We start from the raw sequence: 26382 nt of genomic DNA, 5'->3' as shown, positions 1-26382 counted from the left end.
GGCGAGGCGATGCCGCTGGGGTTGGGGAGCTCCGCAAGCGATGTGGCAGCGATCGACCCCTCCCGGGGTAGGCTGCGGTACCGGCTGTGGACCTGTTGCCCAAAGGTCCTCAGCTTGTATTCCTTCCTAGCAGCTCTGCTTCCCTTTCCAGATGTCACCTGCCTCTTGTGCGTTTCTCACATCTTATAATAAGAACCGTTTCTTAGCTCTCATCATACTTAAATGCAAATGACTTGGTGAGCTGTGCTGAGTTTCCTTCGCTTCCTGCAACTTATTCTGAAGTTGTAAATTGATTTTATACGCTGTGCTTTTTATTCGGAATGTATCTCTGGGGATGAGAAGGAAACAACTATAAATATTTCTATTTTAGGAAGCCAGTGATTAGAGTAGCAGCCTTTGAATAACTATCGACAAACTGGCTTAAGGGTGATTGAAGTTTCTATTTTAGTTACGTCAGTGTATGATTTCCTTTTTTTTCTCTCTCTCTCTCTACATTTTTTCAACATTGTTTTCATTTGGGATTTGTTTTCCTAAATAAAACTTTAACCCAAAATGCATCCCAAGATTTCTTTAAAAAAGAAAAATAAATCTAGGCTAATTTGCCTTTATCATCTGCAGCTTATCTTTGAAATGGCGAGAGACTGACATTTCATAGAATTTTGTAGCTGGAAGAGACCTTAAAGATAATTTAGTTCCCTTTTTTGTTTTGCTTTGTAGTTGAAAATATAGGGGGTCTTGGGGTCAAATGACTTACCCAGGGTGACACAGCTTAATTATAGGCAGAGGCACAAACCCAGGTTTTAGAATCCCTATTTTTATGATTTTTTAAAAATTTCATTTCAAGTCTTGTAACTGTTTTGGAAATACTGTTGGGATCAAGTGTTATTTTAGAATAATGTTAATTGGGTACAGAATGTGGAAATACTGTCTCCAGTAAAAACATATTTTCAAACAAATCGACAATGATAGCTACATATAATTGCTTCCAGAGTTACCCAGGTTATGTCATTGAATGCCCTTTAGTAAAAGTGTTAAATGTTATCATTGTACTGTATAACGTAGTACTGAATTTCTGCCACTGCCTTAGATCAAATATTTGTAAGGTGAATTGTGTTTTCTGATCTAATAGATTAGAAGAGTGACTGTATGTGCAACCCAGGTAAGAGCCACAGAAGGAACCTGGGAAGTTAATGAAAGATTGTATGGAAAGATAATGATGTTGATATTTGAAGATATTGGCACTGAAATGGAAAATTAGCACCAGAGTAGGTTAGTGGATAAAGAGTGTGAAGGGAATTCAAGAAGTTTCCAGATGACTTTGTACGTAATTATGTATTTTGAAAAATCGATTCTTTATAGGAACTTATAGAAATGTGTCTGTTTATACACCTCTTACATGGTTTTTATTCCATTCATTTTTATGGAGTTATGAATTATAAAAAGCTGAGTTTTGTTGGGGTATTGTAGAACAAAACAGAAAAATTAATCCATAAATATATAACATCTTGACATACATAAAGCATAAAAAATTGGTAATTTGAAGCAACTTGTGCAGATTTTTCTTTCAGATTCTGATCTTGGAGGATAGGTATATGTTTAGAAATGTGGCATATGAATCATGGTACCTAGGGTTAAATTCTGTGTACAAGATCAGACATAGCTCGGGGGTTTGTCTTTCCATCCCAAAGAGATTATTTTTCTTGTTTAATTGAGATGGATTCTTGATCAAGATATATTAAACCAAGAAGAATAAAGAAATCTTTGAGTTAATCCTAACTAGTGAGCTCACTGGTTAAGAAAGAGGAACTCCTTTTAAGTATATATGGGAGATAAAGAGCAGTTGCACATTTAAAACATAACTCTCAAGCTTTTGGTGATCCAGAAGCCAGTATTCCATATAAAGATAGTGCTAGCCATTTTCATAGGGTCTTTTGCCTCAGTCTTACTCTATCCACTTAAGGGTCAGGCTGTTTAACTTAAATGGTGCCTTGGAGAAAGCATGTTTATCAAAAACAGGTTAAAAAAAAAACTTGATTTTATCCTTTGCCAGTCTTTTTTGTATGAGGAAAGAAATGAGGCAGTTAACTAAAATTCAGCTTTTAAAGTTAATTTATCCGAGGTGTCTTCATCATCCAGAATCATTTCTTGGTTTGGAAGTTGACAAAGATGTTTACTCATTCAGTCATAATAAAACTGTGTAAATATGTGCATTGTGCTTACCCATAAGGCAAGAAGGCATTTCTTGGTTGAACTTTATTTTGGGCCCTCTTTGTTGCTGTGGAATGCCCTTAGCTCCCTCCCCGCCCCCTTCTGTCTAGGAGCCTCTGTTCTTGAGAACCTGTCTTTCTTCAAGGGCCCTTGTTATGTAGACTGAGACCTCGTTGGTCCTCCCGAGAAAGCTTTTACGTAAAGGGAGAAAGTCCACTGTTTTCACACCTAGTTAAATTACCAAACTAAGATTACAGTTCAGTTCTTTTCTCCAGATCATAGTTATCAGATCATTCTTCTCTTAGCAAATATTTATGTGCCTTTTGTAAGATTAAGGATTCACATTATAAATTGGGACTTGAAAGAAAGATCTTGTGTATGTGAAAGCATTCCTTTAAGCTCACACTTTCTTATTAATATCAGGATAGTGGTTAGACAAGGAAACCTACTTCTATTGTTCTGCTGCATATTAGGTCACAGAGTACAGAGGAAGCTTTTAGCAGTTCCAGATAAAGGACCTCACGGAAGTCTGTGAAGCCGGTGGGACTCAGCTTCTGATTAAATGACAGCTTGTGAAACCCGGACTCTTGGCTTGAGATGAAACAAACAGACTTGAATCTTGAAAAAGATTTTTAAAGTATGAATTTGGGGGGTTATTTTAACAGTTTCTGAGAATAAAAATTATTTTCAACAGGCTTTTCATGCAAATTGTTTCAGGATTTATAAGGCTTGAACTTTGATTTTAGTTAGGTTTGCTGTAATTGCTTTTACTTGGTATTTTTGGGTTGACTATGCTTATGTGCAGTAGGAAATCTGTCCAACAGTTTTGTAGCTGATCAGCATTGAAGTTATTAAATCTCTACAGTTTTGCTGATGTCAGTGTGCTGACTGTTCATTGCAATTCTCTTGAAATTTAGAGTCCTTGGGCCCTCTCTGTCCCCTATATGCTGTCACTTAGATAACATACTGTCATTTAGATAAAGCTGTAAATATATTTTTTTAAAAAGACATTGTTGTGTTAATAAGGAATGTCCAGAGTTCTGAAACAGTAAGCAGAGCCTTCATAAAAGTCCTTGTAGAGATGGATGTATAAAAAGAAGTCAGCTTTTTAGTCCAATTGAGAATAAAATTTATGAACCAGTCCTAGGAGCAGCAGAACTCAGGCTTTGTAGTTAAACCTGGGCGTGAGGCCTTTCGGCCAGTTACTTGACCTCTGGGCTCCTTAGAACTCGACATTAAAAAGGGTGACCCACCCGGCAAGTTGGTGAGACCTCTTCTCTACAATAAATAAAAAACTAGCGTGCCTGTAGTTCCAGCTGCCTGGAAGACTGAGGTAGAAGGATTGCTGGAGCCCCAGCAGGTCGAGGCTGCAGTGACCGTGAGCTGTGCGACTGCACTCCAGTCTGGGCGACAGAGTGAGACTCCAACTCAAAAAAAAAAAGGGTGATGATAGTTACCTAAAGGGATGTTGGGAGGGTGGGGTAGTGTTGCAGTGGTATGCCCTGTTGTACTAGATTGCTTTATTGTTTGAGATTTCTTTGTAAATTTGATGGGTCATCATAGAATTGACTAATAGTAGGTGGTATGGCTTCAAAGAAGGAGCTCAGTGGTAGCTGCTTAACGTGGCATGTCTAGAATTTACTGGATTTTAAGAAATCTCTGTTAATCAAAATAACTTGTATGGTGGATGGAGATCCTTTAGAGATAAATTTGGTTTATTTAAATATATGTAAGCTGGTATCCTTACGACATGAAATTCATAGTGTTGGTGAACTATGTTAGAAATTTTTAGGATGATCTGGATTAGTCTGCTTTTATGTAATAAACCTGTTTTTAAACTTCAAGATGACTAAAGCTCTTGCATGTGAACAGTTGATGGTTTAAATTTACTTAAAGGGACCTTGAACACTTTAGGTTTCCTTGATCCTAAACACAGTATATATTTGCATGGGGCATCCCTGTAGAACACATGATTAACCCAGGCAGTGGGAAAACCAAACCCAGGGCTGGTGCTTCCCCTACAAAACTGGGGAGATGAATGTGACTGACTTTTTTTCTTTTTCTCTATCTTTTAAAATCACATATTTTTTTTATGATTTACTAGTCGTGCTTTATAACTCTTAATTTTTTTTATTTACTAGGATATGAGGAAAGGAATATAATAGAAAGGAGAAAGTAGTCAAACAGTCCTGATCTAGCGACCAGATTTGATTCTCAACTCTTCTTTGAATCTTCATATGAAGATACCGTTGTAGAGAACTAGGGAAATATGGTAAAATCAGTGTGTCTGCAGAGCAAAATATTAGAATTTTAATAAAATTTTATTTTAAAATTGTAGCAGATGCCTAATTTGGAACAATGCCTTGGCATTATAGTTATTTGCCACAAAGAACAGGCATATCAGAAAATTAACTTCAGTGTTTTTAAGAAGTTTTTATTTTTTGGCCATGCCTGTAATCTCAGCACTTTGGGAGGATGAGGTGGGAGGATTGCTTGAGGCCAGGAGTTTGAGGCCAGCCTGAGCAACATAGCGGGATCCCTATCTCTAATTTTTTTTAAAAAGTTGTTTTTTTCATTGTAAAAGCACAGTGCAGTGATTCAAAATCTTGTTTGATTTTGTTGTGATTCAAGTGGGGAAAGTAAGAACTATTGATGTCAGATGCCTTCGGTGCCTGAAACCACAATGTGGTAAGTGCCATTCATCCTCTGCCCCATCTCGCGTTCCTGAATCACAAAAGACTGACTTTGTACTCCTCTGCCCTCCTGGGTCTTTGGGGAGAGGTGGTGGTGGTGGTGGTGGCAAATCCTACATTTTATTTTTAACAGTTTGGTAGATTTTCATTTTATTATATGTGTTTGTTTTCACTTAAAAGGCTTGAGTTACCATCAAGTCAAATAGATGTGCCAGGACCATGTACTGTGGCTAAAGTAGCTGCTGGCTCCCTGCATGTGACCCCAGGTTGGTAAAGGGAGGTCATTGCATCTAGGTGTCTGCATCTGTAGGCCCTGTCTTCACTTTCTACACTCCATGGTACTTTCTTAAGAGCTAAATTGATCTGCTTGTAGTTTGCAAAATATTCTGTTTAATTCTTACATCATAGCCCTTTATATGTTCTCACTGTTTGCAGTTGCCTGTCTCTTTTTCTTCTTTTTTAAGTGCTATTTTTTAAAACATCTTTGCAGACCCAACTGTCCTACTGAGCTCTATGTCCTGGCCCAGCCCTTAGAGATTCCTACCCCAGTGAACTTGAGAATGTGTACTTGTGGAACAAGAAGTTCCATGGCATACCTGATGAACACATTGGAATTTATGTTTTTATTTTCATATTTCACTTTAAAATTTCAACTTGGATGACTTTTTAAGGTATAGAATATTAAAAAATATATTTTAGAATACTTATGGTTTTTTATTTTTATGGTTTATAAATAAATAAATTTACATGGAATAGAAGGAATGTAAAGAAAATTTACTGATAGGCTGTGTGATTAAAAAAAAAAAAAAAAGGTTTGACCAGCCTAGGCAACATAGCGAGACCTTGTCTCTACACACACAAAAAAAATTAGCCGGACATGGTGGCGCATACCTGTAGCCCCAGCTACTCGGGAGGTTGAGGCAGAAGGATTGCCTCAGCCCAAGAGATTGAGGCTGCAGTGAGCCATGATCATGCCACTGCACTCCAGCCTGGGAGACAGAGTGAGACTCTGACTCAAAAAAAACAAAGTTTGAATTCATTGTGCCAGTCTACTGTTTACACTTAAAAAATACCACTCATACCATTGCTTAAATCTCATCTCTTCACCTAGTTTGCAAGGACTGTATCTTATATCCTTGGTATATCGTATCCTTTGTATTCGTGTTTACATGTCACAGGTAGATGTTCAGTCAGTGTTTGTAGCTGAGAATGATGAAGATGACACTGGAGAACTCAGTCCACCAAACCAGTACCCCAGTGTGTGTGTGTGTATGTGAGAGAGAGAGAGAGAGAGAGAGAGAGACAGAGAGACAGAGAAAGAGAAGGAAGAGGGTGTGAGCTAGAGCCTCTCATTCTCCTGTGGACTTGATTTTCCATGCAGCCATGAATGGAATGAGGCCACTTACAGTTTTGTTTTTAAAAAAATAATAGGCTGGGCTCGGTGGCTCAGCCAATAATCCTGTAATCCCAACATTTTGGGAGACTGATGCAAGTGGATTGCCTTAGCCCGCCGGTTCAAGACTAGCCTGAGCAACTTGGTGAGACCTTGTCTCTAGAATAAAATAAAAAATAGCTGGGCATGGTAGCGCACATCTGTAGTTCCGGGCTACTTGGAAGGCTGAGGCGGAAGGATCGCTGGAGCCCAGGAGGTTGACGCTGGGGTGGCCAGGGGCATGCGTGCCACTGCACTCCAGCCTGAGTGAAGGAGTGGGACTCCAACTCAAATAATGATAATAATAATGATACTAATAATAAACTTTTAGGACAATTTTAAATTTATAGAAAAGTTGCAAAGATAGTACAGAGTGTTCCTATGTATCTGTTACCTAGTTGTCCCCATTGTTAACATCTTACATTAATGCAGTACATTTGTCACTACTAAGGAGCCACTTTTAATGCATTATTAAGTGAAGTTCTTACCTTATTCAGATATCTTTATTTTTTCTCTAATATCTTTTTTCCCTTACGGTATACCAAATTACGTTTAGTTGTCCTATCTCCTTAGGCTCTTCTACTCTGTTCCTTGTTTTTAATTACCTTGACGGTTTTGAGCTTTGTTTTGTTTTGATTTTTTTGAGTCGGAGTCTCACTCCGTCGCCCAGACTAGAATGCAGTGGCCGCTCCCGGCCACCGCAGCCTTGACCTGCTGGGCTCTGGCGATCCTTCCGCCTCAGCCTTCCAAGTAGTTGGAACTACAGGTGCACGCTACCACGCCTGGCTAATTTTTGATATATTGTAGAGATGAGGTCTCGCCAAGTTGTCCAGGCGGGTCTCGAACCCGCGGGCTCAGGCAATCCACTCATCTCAGCCTCCCAAAGCGCAGGATTGCAGGCTGAGCCACTGAGCCCAGCTGGTTTTGAGTTTTAAGTAAGTTTCTTTACTTTATTTTTATTTTTATTTATTTAATTTATTTATTTAGTTTTTTGAGCTGGAGTCTTACTCTGTCGCCCAGACTGGAGTGCAGTGGCCACTCCCGGCCACCGCAGCCTCAACCTGCTGGGCTCCGGCGATCCTTCCGCCTCAGCCTTCCAAGTAGCTGGAACTATAGGCGCATGCTACCATGCCCGGCTAATGCTTTGATTTATTGTAGAGATGAGGTCTCACCTGCCCAGGCGGGTCTTGAACCCACCGGCTCAGGCAATCCACTCATCTCAGCCTCCCAAGGCGCGGGATTACAGGCTGAGCCACCGAGCCCGGCTCACTTAAATTGTTAAACACCACCACTGGGCTGGGCGAAAGGGCTCATGCCTATAATCCAGCACTTTGGGAGGCCAAGGTAGGAGGATCAGTTGTGGCCAGGAATTCAAGACCAGCCTGGGCAACACAGAAAGACCCTGTCCCTATAAAAATAAAAATGCAAAGGTAGTCAGGTTTGATAGCAGGTGCCTGCAGTCCTAGCTGCTTGGGAGTCTGAGGCAGGAGAGTTACTTGAATCCAGGAGTTTAAGATTATAGTAGGGCCGGGCTCGGTGGCTCAGCCTGTAATCCCGCGCCTTTGGGAGGCTGAGGTGAGTGGATTGCCTGAGCCCGCGGGTTCGAGACCCGCCTGGGCAGCGAGACCTCATCTCTACAATAAATCAAAAAATCAGCCGGGCGTGGTTGTGCATACCTGTAATTCCGACTACTCGGAAGGCTGAGGCGGAAGGATCGCTGGAGCCCAGCAGGTCGAGGCTGCGGTGGCCGGGAGCGGACACTGCACTCCAGTCTGGGCGACAGAGTGAGACTCCAACTCAAAAAAAAAAAAAAAAGATTATAGTAGGCTGTGATTGTACTGCTTCATGATGGCCAGGGCAGCAGAGTGAGACCCTGTCTCTAAAAAAATGCAAATAAAAAATAAGCACCACTATAAATATTCTAAATATCATCTTTGTGGTACTAACAGCATATAATGATACTGGCAGGATCTTATTTTTCTTTTCAGGGCAATAGATATATTAAAAATAGATTGACTTACTTTCTCCAAGAGCGGCCTAATCTCTAAGAATATGAAGGAAACTTCTTTGGCTTAAGATTTAGTTGGGATTTTTGGAGGGGAATCTTTCAGCACTAGGAATTGTTGAAGGGGATTGTAGGCAACTCCTTGAATTGGTGAAAGTTCAGATAACATTTCCACTGGCAAGTCTCTTAAAGAGCATAGGAACTATAGACTTGCTTTGATCTGTTTACAGAGCTTTGCTTTTTTTCTTTTCATTTTTTATTATAGAAAACTTCAAACACACACAAAAGTAGAGTAAATAGTATAGTGAACCCTCATGTTCTCATCACCCAGAATCAACAATTTTTAAATTTATGGTTTATCTTGTTTTACTTCTCCCTTTCCCGCTGTCCTGGGCTCTGTTGTTTTGATGTAAATCCCGGCCAAGTTCAGCTGAAAATGCTTCAGGAAAAAGTAAGGATGCTTTTATTAAAACAGATTGCTTAGCCGGGCTCGGTGGCTTAGCCTGTAATCCCACGCCTTGGGAGGCTGAGGTGAGTGAATTGCCTGAGCCCATGGGTTCGAGACCCGCCTGGGCAACTTGGTGAGACCTCATCTCTACAATAAATCAGAAAACTAGCCAGGTGTGGTAGCGCGCACCTATAGTTCCAGCTACTTGGAAGGCTGAGGCGAAAGGATCGCCGGAGCCCAGCAGGTTGAGGCTGTGGGGGCCGGGAGCAGCCACTGCACTCCAGTCTGGGCGACAGAGTAAGACTCCAACTCAAAAAAACCCCCCAAAAAACAAACAAAAAAACCCAGATTGCTTGCATTTACTAAGCATCTACTAAGTTTTTATAGAAATGCTGATATTTTTGGCCCCAGACGAACCAACTGAATCAGAATGCCAGAGGTTGACCTGGAAATCTGCATTTATAATATTTTTCTGATTATTTCTCCCTCAAACCTCTACTGCTACAACACAGATATTCTATCTTCTGCTGGATATAGAACAGTTATGTACAGAAATCTGTTGACTTTTGTAACTAGTAAGAATCAAGGAAGAAAGGAAAAAATTTAAGAACATTACATTTTAAAATTAATGCCAACACCTGAAATCTGAAGAGAGTGCTAATTGACCACAGTGCATGAACATTGTTCTAAAGACTCTTCCTGTGAGAAGTACATAATGCTATAACCACAGAGGAATTTAAGCACTCCAGGGCAGAGCACAGTTACAGCTCTAAATAACTTGAGGTTTTTTTGTTTTGTTTTTTACTTCACCTTCTCTGAAAGTCAGTATAAACAATAGCCTCTTTACATTTTATGAGTATCATGCATACATAGTCAGTAGAAACTGTGAACAGGTAGCCTGACAATCAGATGCCAGTACTGTGAGCTGAGAAACTGGTAGTGTAGACGTGCCTACCCTGGACCTCGGCCCCCTGCAGCTTAAGTCAAGGTGACAGTTGACTAGCAAGGAAATTTTAAGAGCAGGTATAATATAGTGACATTCTTTTTTGGGCGGGGGGTGGGGTGGGTGTTGGTGTCAGGGTCTCTCTCTGTTGCCCAGACTGGAGTGCAGTGTCACAATCACGGCTCACCACAGCCTCAACCTCCTGGGTTCAGACGATCTTTCTGCCTCAGCCTCCCAAGTAGCTGGGACTACAGGCATGTGCCACCATGCCCTGCTGATTTTTTTTTTTTTGTAAAGACAAGGTCTTGCTATGTTGCCCAAGCTGATCTTGTACTCCTCCTGGGTTTAAGCTATCCTCCTGCCTCAGCCTCCCAAAGTACTGGAATTACAAGAGTAAACCACCATACCTGCCTACAGTAGCATTCTTAAATCTCCAGGTAATAGATGTATGCATTATAAAGTGAGAAACCCTGATTTTTTACCTATACAATAACTTGCAGGGGCTTTTTTCTCCCAGTATAATATCATGTTGTTAACATCTTGCTGCAAAAATGTTTATTTTTCTTTATTTTTATTTTTTATTTTTTTGAGTTGGAGTCTCACTCTGTCGCCCAGACTGGAGTGCAGTGGCCGCTCCTGGCCATCGCAGCCTCGACCTGCTGGGCTCCGGCGATCCTTCCGCCTCAGCCTTCCAAGTAGCCGGAATTACAGGCATGTGCTACCACGCCCAGCTGAATTTTTGATTTATTGTAGAGATGAGGTCTCACTGCCCAGGCGGGTCTCAAACCCGAGGGCTCAGGCAATACACTCACCTCAGCCTCCCAAAGAAGGGGATTATAGGCTGAGCCACCGAGCCCGGCTATTTTTCTAAGCTAATATATTTTGTTGTTGCCTAGGATTTGTGGACTATTTCATATTTTTAATAGGTACTATTACTTCTTAGGTATTTGTTATATTTTGATATATTTGTTGTGAATGTATTGATATGTACAAAATATTCTTATGATGAGCTAAAGAAAGTAAACTATCTCTGAAACTGCTACATTATAATGATTGTATAATCAGTTGGGTTTGGTTAAGAACATCATAGACTCATATACTAGTACAAACTATTTTTTTGGCAACACGTATGCGTTGGGTGGGAGAAAATAATTTAGTTACAAGCATCTACAATAGTGCTTTTTGAGAGAGATATTGTCCTTGTTTAAAAGTGAAACTGCTATAATTTAATTTGAAAGGCTCATGTCTTTTTCCTTCAAGTTCATATTCAAAGTCCATCCAGAAACCGTCTTTTTTTGGTTTTTGCTATATTGAACAAGAGACTTGAGTTTGACATGATATAATTGCAACCTTTAATTACAGGAAGTAAATTCGTAAAACATCATGGACTTAGACGATAAAGGAGTATGAGTTTACAATCATTTTGCACATTTAAATTTTCTATTTTAACCAACTAGTAATTATAAGATTTTGTAGTTTCACTTTTTATTACAAAACAGAAGTGTTGTGATCTATTGGTTGCCTCTCATATTGGCCACAAAATGTATTTTTTCACATTGCAGATTCTTCTTCAGAACCCTCAATACGTTAAATCCATGCTCCTTTCAAAAGAAAAAGAATCCCCTCCCTATTCCTACCTGGCAATTTGCCTCTGTAGAATGGTTCTTTATGTAGACAGCAACGGTTAACTTCCAAGGACCCAGCCTGTCGGTTCCAGTGCTGAGCCCCACTTGACTCTTACCTCAGACTATTATTAAAATGCAGCACCCGGACACTGATTGCTAGTAAGGCTCTGAAAAATAACAAACTTACCAAAATAGTCTTCTGGGAACATTCTACCAGGAACTACTGCAGCAGTACAGTCCAGAAATCTGTAATTTAACTTAGTTTTCTGTAAGGAAAATAAAGTTAATGTTAATAAAAGATCTACTCACCAATATTAACCATATAAGCACTTGGTAGACTTAGAAAATTTTGGAATCATAAATCCTTTATTTCTGTTTACTGTCTGAAAGTGCTGAAGGGAACTTTTCAACTGTTTATCATAAAATTGATTCTTGAAGCACTAAAGAATAGTCCATATTGAAAATTGGGAAACTAAAGTTCTAACTTCCATAATTAGGTTCAAAAAACCACATCCATATTATTTTTTAGTTTTTAAGAACAGTTATTTAGTTTCTACCCATGAAATGAAGTACCATTTAATTGAAGGCGATAAAAAATATTTCTGACTTTTAAGAAATGTAATCATGGATTTCAGTAAGGATTCATTTGTAAACATAGAAGATACTTTATACACCATTGATTTGTATGCTTTTGTGGAGTCTTGTCCTTTTCAAGAATTTGCTGACTGCTATGGATCCCAAGAACAATGCTCATTAGCAGATGTTTTGTATATCCTTTCAAGATTCACAGGTATTTTTAAAAGCCTGTGTGGTAATAGACAAATGTCATTTCTCTCTTTTTCTGTCTCTCAGCTCTTTGACACCAGCTTCCCGATCAGTGCCCTTCTTCCCATCCTGACCCGGCCCAGCTGCCTTCTCGAGTGTGGGCAGCAGCAGTGTCCCTTGCCTGCCAGCATCCTCTCTGTTTTCTGCTGGACCCTTTCTCTCAGCTTACATAATAAATAACAATTCAGTGTATATATATGTGTGTGTGTGTGTGTGTGTGTGTGTATTTTTATATAGATTTATTTATTTGTTTGTTTATTTTTGAGACAGCATCTCACTCCAGTATCGCCCAGGTTGGAGTGCGGTGGCACAATTCAGGCTTACTGCAGTCTCAACCTCCTGGGCTTAGTCAGTCCTGCCTCAGGCATGTGTCACCAACCCAGGCAAGTTTTTTATTTTTTGTAGAGACGAGGTCTCACTGTGTAGCCCAGGTTGGTCTCAAACTCCTGGGCTCAAACAATTCTTCCATTATGGCCTCCCAAAGTGCTGGGGTTACAGGTGTGAGCCACTGCACCTAGACATATTTTTATTCCATATTTGAATAGCTTTCATAGTATAATTATCAGGAAAGTTTTTTTAAAAAATGAGTCATTTTTATGGTTCTTTTGCTACTAATTGCCATATTTCTTTCCCATGACAATTAAAACCCTTTTCTCCTTTGCCTTCTGTGGCATTGTGCCTTCCTGTTGTCTCTGAAATGTCCTCTTTCCTGCTTCCTGGTCAGCTCATTTCTTTGTTCCCTCCCTTAAACGTTTCCTGTCTCCTTCGTCCTCTTTTCCTCTTCCCCTTCCCTGTTATCTGTTTTGTAAATTACGGTATTTGCCAAATAATGCATGTAAATAGTTTGAAAAGTTAGTTTTGCTGAGCTTATAATAGAAGTAGTGAGTCCCTTCCCATCCCATCCTTCCTCATCCTTACTGTCTCCTGCCCAGTAGCAACGTCTTGCAGATGTTTCAGCCATGTTGCTGGATAATATGCTGGTGCCACTCTGTTGGTTTAATCAGATACTGAATTTCTACTATGCAAGAAGAGGATCTGTGTATTCACACACATCCTTGCATGTGATATGCTCTTCTCCTCAACACAATTACTTAAACATTTTTATTAAATCACTATTCATTGTTAATATTTTATGACTACAAATATTATTCATAACTGGTTCTACGGTGTTTATGATGATCACATTTCTTTTACACCTTTGTTTTCCCTGGACCTACCCTTTGTGTTCATTTGTGAATTTTTTTTATGTATGCATCATTAATTCATCCCATTCTCCTTGGCAGGAGCTTAAATCTCCTTTCTGTGTTTACTAGTCTGTCCTAGAGCTCTCTGTACCCTGTTCCAGTCTTGGAATGGTGACTCTCTGGCTGTCGTCCAGTGTTCTATTGAGAGGTCTGAGGCCATCTGATTTCCTTTCCTATGTAGCCTCTTTTTCCCTTACTTGGAAGCTTTTAAGACTTTCTCTGTGTCTATATTCTGAAAAGTTGTGAAGCTGTACCCTGATATGGGTCCTTTTTCATTTCTTCCATTCGTTAATGTGGATACTCAGTGGGCCCTTTGAATTTTTGAAGTTGTGTGCTTTAGTTCTGGAAAATTTACATATCTATACACATGTACATAGATACGAATGTATATGCATACACACATTTTTTTGGGGAAAATTATCTCCTCTTCCCTTTTTTTGTGGCTGTATTCTAATAAAACTTTATTTGCAGAACAGACATGAAGTCAAATTTAGCTTGCAGGCCATAGTTTTCTGACCTCTGGGCTGGAGCTTTCCTTCTTAAAAGAGGGTAAAATAAAAGACTTTGATAGTAGGACACAAGACAGCTCCTTTTCCTTTTATGTGTTCTTTCCTTGTGAAGCTTCTCTCGGTTGATTGTTGGACTTCTACTTTACTTCTGTTTACCTTTTTGTCTCTTTATTCTTTTATGTGAGAGTTGTTATTTTTTCTTCTACTTTACTTCTGTTTACCTCTTTGTCTCTTTATTCTTTTACGTGAGAGTTGTTATTTTTTCTTCTACTTTACTTCTGTTTACCTTTTTGTCTATTTATTCTATTACATAAGAGTCATTACATTTGAATAGAAATGTAATAGGCCTTCTATCCCCACGTTTTAAATAGCATCTTCTCATGAGTGTAGCATCTCCTCTTATTTCTGAAAATATTATAATCATAGTTTTTTTTCTCCCACCCTTGCATTATCTGTTTCCTTCAAGTTCTTTTTTGTCTGTGTTGGACACCTTTTTCTAAGAGGTTTTCTAAAATGTCAGGTGCTCCTGTTTAAGAGTAAAGAATTAAAAAATGGATTGGAAGTGTCCTCCTGGACCCTTTTCCTTCCTGCTTCACCTCGCATCTACCAACAAGTCCTGGCATTGCCTGCTCTTGTCCCCTGCACTGTCATGGACTGGAGGAGCGTGTACTCTGAGCATCGCCACATAGTGGTCTTGGATAAGTTACTTTGCCTCTCCGTTGCTTAGTTTCTTCATTTTAAAGTGGAACTACTACTACCTACCTCAAAGAGTTGTTATGGGATTGGAAGAGTATAGAATAGAGCCTGGCACATCGTAAGTACCATTTAAGTATTAACTATTTTTATGATCCCCCACTCCACCCCCTGGGGACAAATCACTATAATTTCTTTCATGAGTTATTATAATATCAAAATATGTTCCCTGGGCCTTCCATATAAAGTAACTCTCTCTCCCATCCCCTGTTTTATTTTTCCACATTGCTTCTTGGCATCTGAGGTATTGTGTATTTATTTATTTGCTTATTGTCTATCTTCCTGTACGAGAATGTAAACCATGTGGGCAGGAACTTTGTTTTGTTTTATTTTTTCACTTCCCAGAACCTATAGCAGTGCCTGTCACAAGGGTCCCCATTCCCCAGGCCGCAGAACAGTCCTGGTCCTTGTTTGTGGCCTATTAGGAATGAGGCCGTACAGCAGGAGGTGAGCAGTGGGTGAGTGGAGCTCTGAGCTCTACCTTCTGTTGGATCAGCGGCAGCATTAGATTCTCATAGGAGTAAACCCTATTGTGAACTGTGCATGCAAGGATCTAGGTTGTGTGCTCCTTATGAGAATGTAATACCTGATAATCCCCCCTGTGCATGGGCAAATTGTCTTCCACAAAACTTGCCCCTGATGCCAAAAAGATTGAGGACTGGTGCTTATAAAAGATGCTTAGTACATGTTTGTTGAATGAATGAATGTGTTGGGTGGGGCTTGTTGACTGGCAGGCTTCACAATAGGATGACTGAGCAGCCATTTCAATAGGTGACACTCATCTCCCTTAGCTCTCTTAAGTATCTGGAGGTCTTTTATCTTGGGCTGGTTACCTGAGTGTCAGGAAGCACCTGATTATATTGGATTAAATTATCTTTGCGTTTATTTTTCTGTAGGATGTAAAGACACCTGTTGAAGTGTTATCAAGTAGGAAACCCTAGATGATCTTGCCTTTGTGTGCTGTGTAACTTTGTCAAGGCCAGTGTTGAAAGCAGTTTCTGGCTTAGTTTTGAAGATGGCATTTAAGAAATAAAACTATATTTTGGGGAATTTTGAACATATATGTAAGTAGACAGAAGAGTATAATAAATTCTCTCTACCCCATTCCCCAGTTCCAGCCATCCCTCATGGCCAGCCCTGCTGTATCCACACCACCATACTTCCTCTCTGAAGAGAGAACTTTGAAGGACACATTGCCTAAGATACCATTTCAGTTATATTAGCAAGGATTTAATAAGTTAGATCTTAGGAAGCTAGAAGAGTTCTGAGAAGCTAGACAAGTTCTGAGGCCCTATCAAGGTGTTACAGGAGATTTTAAAATAAAAGTAGACATGCTTTTCTGGGCCATTGAGGATCTGCCATACCTGGGGAAGTAGGGAGCATGCATTTATGGCATCTTTCCTTTCGTTTTGGCTGTGCTGTGCAGAAATCATGTTGGCTAAGTGTTGTGAATCTTAGTTCTGCCATTTACCCATACATCTCTACAGATGGAAAGTTGTATAGAGAAACAGAATACAGTATTCCTTTCTCCCAGAGGTTAGCAGTATACTGAAGTGACTAGTGACTAAAGTGAGGGAAGAAGCCCTGGGAAACTCTCCTTCTGGGACTGGATGCTTCCTGTTCCTGAGCCAGCTTTATAGACTATAAAACAATCCTGATTCAAAGCTGTTACAAACATTGAAGCCCTGTGGATTACTCAACAACTCAACTATGCCATCAACTTAATTAAGATTCTAGTTCACAGAATATTCATCCTGTCATTCTCTTGGGATGTGCAGGCCCAGTGGTCCGACAGAAGTCATTCAAGCCTGACTTTCTTTTGGCCAAATTGTGCTGCTTTAGATGAGCTCTTCAGTAGTAGTCTCTATCCTAGTTAGTGTTTTTAAAATTGGAATGAAATGACCCTTTGATAACAGATTTTAATGGAATAGGCTGTGAGAAACCAGCAACTTTATATAAAATGGCCTCATTCACAGGTATTTAATCAGCACTTAAGTTATATAACCTCTCTGTAAGTGTGAGGGAGCAGTTGGGTTGGCTGACCTTGAAAATCACTTTTGAACAAGAGGAACACTTCACTCTAATGAGCACACAGTGAGATTTGTTTTTCTAGACTGCTAATATTCTGACTTAGGGGTCTTTGTGGAATCTCTGATTCATCAGCTAGCTCATCAGTGCACTGTTTACTGTTCTGTGTGGTTGAGTATATTTAGTGCTGTGCTTCACTTCCCCTTTCCTTTCCAATACTAGAATACTTTAGGGAGAATCTAGATTATTTAATGTTATAAGTAGATGTATTGTTACACTCAGAGGCAGGGAAAACATTTTGTCTTAAGATTCTGTGTATAGGAAACCTTTATGATAGATGACTTTGTAATTTTGAGGTATTAAATAAGATCAGTGTGATCTGCACCGATTGTCCAGTTTTATGTAATGTTTATTCATCTTATAAGTCTCAAGGGTGCAAAGCTGATTGTCAGGGTGTCGGAAGAAGAAATTGGACTTATTGGTTCTAATCTGCTTTAAAAAGGGTGTGGGGGCAAAACCATGTGTTTTAGAGGTAGGCTTTATGTTGGGACTAGTTTGGAAGATTGCTGGTCCTTATCTTCACTCAGTTTTATCGAGTTTCCCTTGTCTCATCAGCCCAGTATCTACCAGTGTTTATTCTCAAGTAGGCACATAATTTTCTCATGTGAATCTCCTGAGGAGTGAGGGTCTGGAAAAACAGAAAACAGATGAGATGTGTAACAGAAAACAGATGGGAGTGTCAGAGTATCTGACACTCACATTACTAGTTGCACAGTTCTTTCTCATTCCTAGACACAGTGTGTCCTGGAAAGACAGAGAGGAAGGCAGTATGTGCTCATTCTTGCATTGTCAAGGTTGGACACTTACCAGTGGAGTTGGGGTTCTTAAATTAATAAACTGATAATGTTATGGGCTGAATTGTCCCCCTGCCAATACCTCAGACTGTGACTGTATTTGAAGATAACCTTTTTTTTTCTTTTTGTTTCGGGGTCTAATTCTGTTGCCCGGGCTGGAGTGCAGTGGCACACTCATGGTTCACTGGGGGCCTTGACCTTCTGGACTCAGGAAATCATTCCATCTCAGCACCCCCAGTAGCTGGGACTACAGGTGTACACCACCATGCCCGGCTAATTTTTTTAGTATTGTAGAGATAAGGTCTCGCTATATTGCCTGAACTGGTCTTGAACTCCTGGGGTCAACGCAGTCCTCCTGCCTCAGCCTCCCAAGGCACTGGGATTACAGTTGTGAGTCACCGTGCTTGGTTGAGATAGGACTTTTAAAGAGGTGAATAAGTTAAAATGAAGTCATAAGAGTGGGCCCTCATCCACTCTGACTTGTGTCTTTGTAAGAAGGAGGGAATGTGGATTCACAAAGAGATGGCACCAGGAATGTGATGTGTATGCACACAGAGCAAAGACCTCATGGGGACACAGTGAGAAGATGGTCATCTGCAGGCCAAGGAGAGAGGCTTCAGGAGAAACCATCCCTGTTGACACCTTGATTTGGACTTTTAGTCTCTAGAATGGTGAGAAAATAAATTTCTGTTGTTTAAGCCAACCAGTTTTTGGTATATTTTGTTTTAGTAGCCCTAGCAAACTAATAGACACAGTGTTCAGACTGACACAAATTGAGTCATGTCTTAGACAGCATCGACTGAGATTCCTTTTTTAATTTAACATTGGAGTGGAGGCCCACGTGGCTAACTAGCAGAGGCTCCTGGCTCATATGCTGAGTTTTCTGAGTCCAGCAGCACCTCTTGAGGCTCTATGGAGGAGAGGGTGCCTTTGTTCTACCCTTGCTAGCACAAAGTATAACTGCTCTGATGGCTTCCAGGGAAGTGATGCTACACGGAGAGCATGGTATGTGTGGATAAATGCCCATTATCATGGGAGAGCATAAGGTGGGGAAAATATGCTGGTTTTTAAATTTACTATTTCTTTTTTATTTTAAATAAGTGGGGTGCAAGTCAGGATTGGGTACATACATGGTCTATGTACAGGTGACGTTTTGGCCTCCCATTGGACCTCACTTCGCCTGGATTGGGATCATGCACCCTTATTGATGTTGTGTCACCCCCTCCCCCCAATCTACAAAAAGACTTTTTTTTTTGTCTCACTGTCACTTATGCTGGAGTGCGGTGACACAATCACAGCTCACTGCAGCCCCAACCTCCTGCGCTCAGGTGATTCTTCCTGTCAAGTAGCTGGGACTACAGGCGTGTGCCACCATGCCTGGTAAATTTTTATTTTTTGTAGAGATGAGGTCTGTTATGTTGCCTAGGCTGGTCTCAAACTCCTGGGCTCAAGCATTCCTCCTGCCTTAGCTTCCCAGAGTGCTGGGATTACAGGCATGAGCCACCAGGTCCAGCCAAGAAGACTTTTTTTTTTTTTAAAGAAAACTGCTTAGTTATACTGCTACACGGGAATTGCAAAATGGGAAAATGTGGAGTTCTTCAAGACCTGTAGAATAAGTGATTAACCACTCTAACACAGTGTATATTAGTACTGGAAAATTCTTGCCAAGTAAGACTGTAAAATTATGAAAAAAGCTACTTTTATAATGTTATTTGTTTGACCTTGAAAACAAATTTATTCTGTGAACCAGTAGGTTAGTTATGAGTTTCTTTCTCAATTTTTTCTGTATTTTTCTCTAGTGCGCTCTCTCTCTCTCTCTCTCTCTCTCTCTCTCTCTCTCTCTCTCTCTCTCTCTCTTTCTCTCTTTCTCTCTCTCATCATTGGCGGATTCTGCAACCCTGGTCCATGAACCCATTTAGCTTGTAATCTAGTGGGGAAGACATATGAGCATTTAAAATACAGAGTGATAAATTTCATGAGGGAAATGCATGGTAACGGGGGTGTAAAACTGTGACACCTCAAGGATGCTTTCCAAGTTGAAATCTGATTATTGAGGATGAATGGGGCAGTGTCAGTGGTTAGAGTTCCCTGGTAGGGAAGAAAATAGGAACAAAGTAACAGAAGATCTGCTTGTAGGGAATGAAAGAGGGTCATGATAGCTGGTAGTGGAGGGTTAGGGAAGCTTGATGGGAGTCAAGTTTGGAGAGGTCAGTATTAGCCAGGTGACGAAGGACACTGTAAGACTTGTTAAGGAGTTTTGACATTAGGCTAAACTTAGTGAGAAGCCCATGATACAAAATTCAAGAAATATAAAAGGAAATCACCTTTGTTCTCCAGCTACCCTGTTTCTCTCTGTGTGGGTAACTACTGTTGCCATGTGTATCGGCTTTTCTCCACTTTGTATATCTTTGGTTTTTTCTTGTTTTTTATTTAAACATATATCCTAGAGATGGATTAAATTGTGTTCCCCGGTATTCATATGTTGAACACATCAGTACCTCAGAATGTGACTGTATTCGGAGAGAGGATCTTTATGGGGTGATAGAGTTAAAATGAGGTCATTAGGGTGGGTCCTAATCCATTATGACTGCTGTTCTTATAAAAATGGAAAACTTGGACACAACATGGATAGAGGGGTGATAATGTGACGAAACATAGGGAAAAGGCAGCCAGCTACCAGAAGCAAGGAGTGAGGCCTAGAACAAATCCTTCCATCACAGTCCTCAGAAGGCCTGCACATACCTTGGTCTTGAATTTGTAGCCTCCAAAACTGGGAGATAATAAATTTTGGTTGTTTAAGCCACCAGTTTGTGGTACTTTGTTATGGCAGCCCTAGCACATTAATGTGTGTATCAAGAGTAGGTAATAATATAGATTGTAAAGTATTATATCTACTTTTTTTCTACACTTTTTGTTTAATGGATGGGAAAGGTTATTTAATAATAAATGGAAAAGATACAATAATGAATTCCCACAAACCTTTCACCTAATCTGAATAATCATCAGTTTACATCCCATCGTTTTTCATACCCCCAGTCCATTCCCTCTACTCCTCATACTATTTTGAAGCAAATTCCAGACATCATTAAACAGGTCACTTTCTCTTAAACATTTAAAAACATAACCACTTGACCATTTTCACTCCTAGGAGAAATGAATCATACTTACTTAACATCGTCAGTTACGCAGTATTCAGATTTCTACTTTGTCTCAAAAATGTCATAAGTTTTTAAATACTTTGAATCATGATTCAAATAACATCCACACATTGCAATTGGCTGGTATGTCTTTTAAGTCACTTTTAATATTTGCTGCCCCCCCATCAGTTCTTGGTGTCTCTCCTTCTTCTTATAATTTATCAGGTTTTTCTCCCCAAATGTTTTTCATAGCCTGCATGTTGCTGACTACATTCTTGTGATGGTATTTAACATGTTTTGCTATTGACATTATTTCCTATACATTGATATTTGGATCTAGAGGCTTGGTTAGATTCAAGTTTGATATTTTGTGTTTTTTTGTTGTTGTTATTTTGGGCAGTAGTGTTTCACAGATGGTGGAAAAATACATGCTTGTTGTCTTTCTTTTTACCTTATCAGCTATTGATAAAAAATTCACATGCCATGAAATATTATTCTTTTGGTTTTTTTTAAAAACAACTATTTAAAAACATGAATTCTTAGCTATTCTTAGCTTTCAGGCTGTACAAAAACAAGCCATGGGCAGGATTTCACCCAAAGGCCGTAGTTTCCTGATCCCTATTCTAGGATATCTACCCAAGAGGGAAACTGCTTAGACCACAGTGATACCAAAGTTTAGTGTTACAAAACAGTGGCAAATTGTTTTCTGAAGTGGGTGTTACACCAGTAGTGAATAAGTAGCTCTACTGCTCGAGATGGGAGTGGTTAGCCAAGCAGTTCACTTTAAAAGAAATCAAGACTCTTTGAGGAAAAGATTGGTACGAGGTCTGAAGCAGAGAATATGCAAGATGAGCCTGGACATCCCAGGAAACAAGAATAATCTAAGACTGCTGGGACCCTGTTGGAGGACTTTGGAAGCAAACCCCTTTGGAGATCCTGCTGGCCAAAGATAGGACAGTGAGAATAACCACCACTGGTAGAAACATGTCAAGTGGTTTCTATCCATTAGTTTGTGATGCTATCACAAAAGAACAACAGCAGCACTCCTAACTGGTCACTGCCAGAGAATGCTAGTAAACCAACTCATTTTTTTTAAAACCTAGTAAAGAAAGAGAACGATTTAAGTGTCTAGCCTGTCTTTCCCTTATGACTTGAATGTAAACAAATAGTAAATATTAGGAAATTTCTCTTTTTTTTTTTGAGTTAGAGTCTCACTCCGCTACCCAGACTGGAGTGCAGTGGCCGCTCCCAGCCACCGCAACCTCTACCCCCTGGGCTCTGGTAATCCTTCCGCCTCTGCCTTCCAAGTAGCTGGAACTACAGGCACGTGCTACCACGCCCAGCTAATTTTTTGATTTTAGAGATGAGGTCTCGCCAAGTTGCCCGGGTGAGTCTCGAACCCTCAGGCTCTAGGCAATTCACTCACCTCAGCCTCGCAAAGAGCGGGATTACAGGCTGAGCCACCGAGCCTGACTGGAAATTTCTCTTTATATGAACTAGTAACTGACAAAGGAATGACAAAATTAGAATATCATTACTCTGCAATCCCTAATAGTTGTAGACACTGATTATAATTCTTTATCTGTGACCTTGAAATTTTTTAATTTAATCCAAAAATGGATTCACAGGCAACTCTTTAGTTAATTATATATGGGTCAAGTTCCATTTGAGGTCCTAGAGTTCGAATCAGATAATTAGGCTGGAGTTATAGTGGTTGAATTAATAGTCAGGTAGTATTCCTGGCTCACTCTGAGCCATTACTGAGAAATTTCATTCTCCTAAATTACCTGTCTCTAATACAGCTAATATATACCTACCTCTTAGAGTTTCTCAAGTTTTCTCCTTATTAAATCAGGTGCTACATAGCTATTAAATTGCTTTGAAGCTGTAAAATGAAAACTCACAGAATCTACTGTAGAGATGCCAAGTATTTTTTAATCAGTGTCTTGGGGAAGCATACTAAGTACCCTAAACCTCTAATTGTCCTTGCTCTTGCTTTGTGATTGGTAAAGCTGCCTAAATGTATGGCGACTCCTGTTCTTCTTGATTTTCTTTTTTTTTTTTAACTAGATGACTGGCTCGATTTTGCATTTCTTTATACTGCAGAATGAGATGTTAAAGGAAAATTACCTTTCTTAATAGTAGTCTAACTGTTGCAATCAGGAACCTTCTCAGGACTTGGTTTCTAGTTTGACCACTGGGGTATGGGGATTTTAGTTGTGGTTCCTCACTTCTAGAATTTACTTCCTCTCTGTGGTTTGTGCAAACCCACTTCACCTTCCAGACTATAATTTGATTTCCTCACTTTATGAAAGCTTTTCCTTCATTGCTGTGTAGAGTCTATAAAAGCATAATGCTTTGGGACTAATCAAAAGAAACTTACAGCAAATAAAGTTTTAAAAAGTGGTAACTTTAGCAGTGTCTGCTTGAAGCTACCTAGTAAGTTTCTCAGGCAGTAGTTTGGTAGTTTGTAGAGTTCTTTTTTTTTTCTTTCTTTTTCTTAGGCAGGGTCTCACTCTGTCTCCCTGGCTGGAGAGCAGTGGCACAATCACAACTCACTGCAGCCTCAACCTCCTAGACTCAAGCAATTCTCCTATCTCAGCCTCCCGAGTAGATGGGCCTATAGGCGCGTGCCACATCAATTAACACACTGATTTTTTAATTTTAATTTTAATTTTTTTGGTAGAGACAGTGCCTTACTATGTTTCCTAGGCTGGTCTTGCACTCCTTGGCTCAAGTGTTCCTCTTGCCTTGGCCTCCGAAAGTGCTGGAATTATAGACCACCGCACCTGGCCTATAGAGTCCTTTTAATGGGACTGTTTGACATTGAGGTTGTGTAGCTATGGTGAACATTGAGGACATTTGAGTAAGGGAGAGCAGGTGCCCACTGCAATCTCCCAACAGAAATAAGTATGGCATAAAGGCAGGGCAAAACCTGGCATAGCTCATTGTTCTTAACATGGTATGGCTTTCCATGCCTACCTAATGACTCACAGAGGACACATTCATGAATCTGATTATTGGGCTGGCCTTCAGGCAGTCCTGGTCCAGTTTCCTAAGTGGGTAGTGTATGATGATTAAAAAACAAACAAACAACAACTCTGAGTGAAAGAGAGGAAAAAGTAATTTAACGTCAGCTTTGTAGAGTTTGGAGAAAAATGAACTGCCTTAACTAACAATGGTAGACTTGGGTTCAAAGTACATTAGCCTGTTTTTAAATGTTAAAAGTTAACCACATTGAGGCAGAAGAGTGTGGTTTCAAGGAAAGAGTGGTGTTTACACTCAACACTGACCTCACCATCTGCCCTGCCACTCTCCCACCTGGGCTTGCAGGCTTATCAGTTTCTTCATCTGTGACATGGAGCAGGTCGTGTTACCTCAGATGTGTTGTGACCAAATGAAGTAATACTGTATTTTATCAAATGTCAGATAAGATTGATGGCACACCCTTATTTTAGAAAGAAAAGCTGAGGCTGGGTGCAGTGGCTCACGCCTGTAATCCCAGGACTTTGAGAGGCAGAGGTCAGAGGTTCGAATGAGCCTATGGGTTTGAGACCAGCTTGGGCAACATAGCAAGACCTCATCTCTACAGTAAATCAAAAAATTATCTGGGCATGGTGGCGCACACCTGTTGTTCCAGCTACTTGAAAGGCTGAGGTGGAAGGATCGCCTGAGACCAGCAGGTTGAGGCAGCAGTGGCCATGACTGTGACTCCGACTCAAAAAAAGAAAGAAAGGAAGGAAGGAAGGAGGGAGGGAGGGAGGAAGGGAGGAAGGAAGGAAGGAAGGAAGAAATTCTGCCAGTTAAAATAACTTGGTTTCACATGTGAGATGTTCTTGAAATCCAGAGATGCAATGGGTAAGCTGCATCTTAAAAATCAATAGACTACAGTGTATGTGAAAGTGCTTTGCTGTATAATCCTCAGGAGTCATTTTATTTTTGTTATGTGAGTCAGGGGAGTAAAGAAATGTTCTTAAGAATAAATTCCAGTGGGGAAGCACAGGCCATATTGGATGAAAAAACAGCTAGCTACAAGGAGGAAGAGAAGAAGGTGGTCTCTCTTGGTCTTTATTCATGGAGAATTGACTTTCAGTTGTTCATGGATCCTCACTTAGTTTAGTTTTCCATGTGCAGAAGTGTGTCTGTGTTAGGGAATTCTTGTTCTCAGTGAAAGTTGACTTCCTCCAGGTTGGTTTTGAGAGGAATCATCAAATTACCTCCTGTGCTAAATGTATAGACTTTTCCCTGTTTAGACTTTGTTGATTTAGAACTTGCAGATTCTTAACAACACTTGGTTAACTATATTTTTCTTAAGCATAGACTTAGGAAGTCTTTATTGTTTTCACAAAGGAACCTTTTGTTACTGAAAAAGAACTTTGTTCTGTTTGTGGTTCATTTTAGATTTCTCTGATCTTCACTGAAGTTATTTTAGACTCGAGAATGTGTTTTGCTCACATAGGAGTTTGACTTAGTTTTCCTTTTCTTTGAATGCTATAGCTTCACTTAAGAAAAAAACGGTGACGTTGTTAACTTGTCTCCCTGCCTTACCTTTGGTGCATCTGAACACTTAGCTAGCCATAGATGATGATTATTTTTTTAAGTTGGAATCTCACTCTGCCACCCAGGCAGGAGGATAGTGGCATGTTTACAGTTACCACAGCATCGACCTGCTTAAGCGATTCTTCTGCCTCAGCCTTCCAAGTAGCTGGAACTACCAGCAAGCACTACCACATCTGGCTAATTTTTTTTATTGTAGAGATGAGGTCTTGCCAAGTTGCCTAGCCTGGTCTCAAAACCCTGGACTCAGGCAATCCTCTCACTTCCCAAAGTGCTGGGGTTACAGGCATGAGCCACCATGTTTGGTCATAGATGATGATTTTAAGGAAAAGTTTATTTCTCCATAAAACATGAGTAACTGAGACTTAACAGCTTGCTCTAACAAAGAAAAGGTTCAGAATTACCATAGTTGAGTAAGATGTTTTGTGGATAACTAAGTCCTTGCTAAAAATAAGATGTAAAAATCTTTAACCTCTGGATAGGGATGGGAAATCTTTTTCTGTAAATGACCAGATAGTGAAATATTTATTTTATTTTTTTAAAAACAAGCTCTGCCAAGTTTTATTAGAGAACAATTTTTCATGGTTTACTTTTCACCAATCTGTTCTGGCATGCTCCTAATGCTATCAGAATCACCTGGATCAATGATAGCCAGTGTGTATACTCCATGGTATTTTCCGCACTCAGTGCCCAATTCAATATTATTGCCACTGGAGTGAGGGACACCAGTTTTGACCAACATAGTGCAGTGCTCTATTTTGGATTTCCTCAAAGCCAGGCAGCTTTTTTTTTTTGGCGAGGTTGACCAATTTTGCTTTGCCTTGTCTGATCATCTTCAGAATCTGCTCGTACCACAGTATTCACTTTCCACTTTTCATAATGAGTTAGAACCTAGAGTTGATCGACTCCAGCAACTTTTTGGTCTTCTTTGCAGCCACTGTCTTCGTGCTTTAGGTGCAGGATGACCCCCAACCAAGAGCAGCCACCAAGGTGGTTGGGAAGCAAGAAAGGCATGAAGTATTTTAGATTTCATGGCTCACATGCAGTATCTGTTGCTTGTTTTTTCTTTTTCTTTTTTTTTCTTTTTTGAGTTGGAGTCTCACTCTGTCGCCCAGACTGGA

General features: G+C 40.1%; 1 protein-coding gene across 3 annotated transcripts in view; it reads left to right on the top strand.

Moving 5' to 3' along the window:
* Nucleotides 1–26382, top strand: part of LMTK2 (lemur tyrosine kinase 2) — a 119366-nt gene that overhangs the window by 569 nt on the left and 92415 nt on the right. The window lies entirely within an intron of this gene.

This window comes from Carlito syrichta, unplaced genomic scaffold, assembly GCF_000164805.1.
Source record: "Carlito syrichta isolate Samal-C Ts95f unplaced genomic scaffold, Tarsius_syrichta-2.0.1 Scaffold315497, whole genome shotgun sequence".
Classification (NCBI taxonomy): domain Eukaryota; kingdom Metazoa; phylum Chordata; class Mammalia; order Primates; family Tarsiidae; genus Carlito; species Carlito syrichta.
The sequence above is the reverse complement of the archived record's forward strand: the minus strand, read 5'-3'. Positions and strand labels throughout refer to the sequence as shown.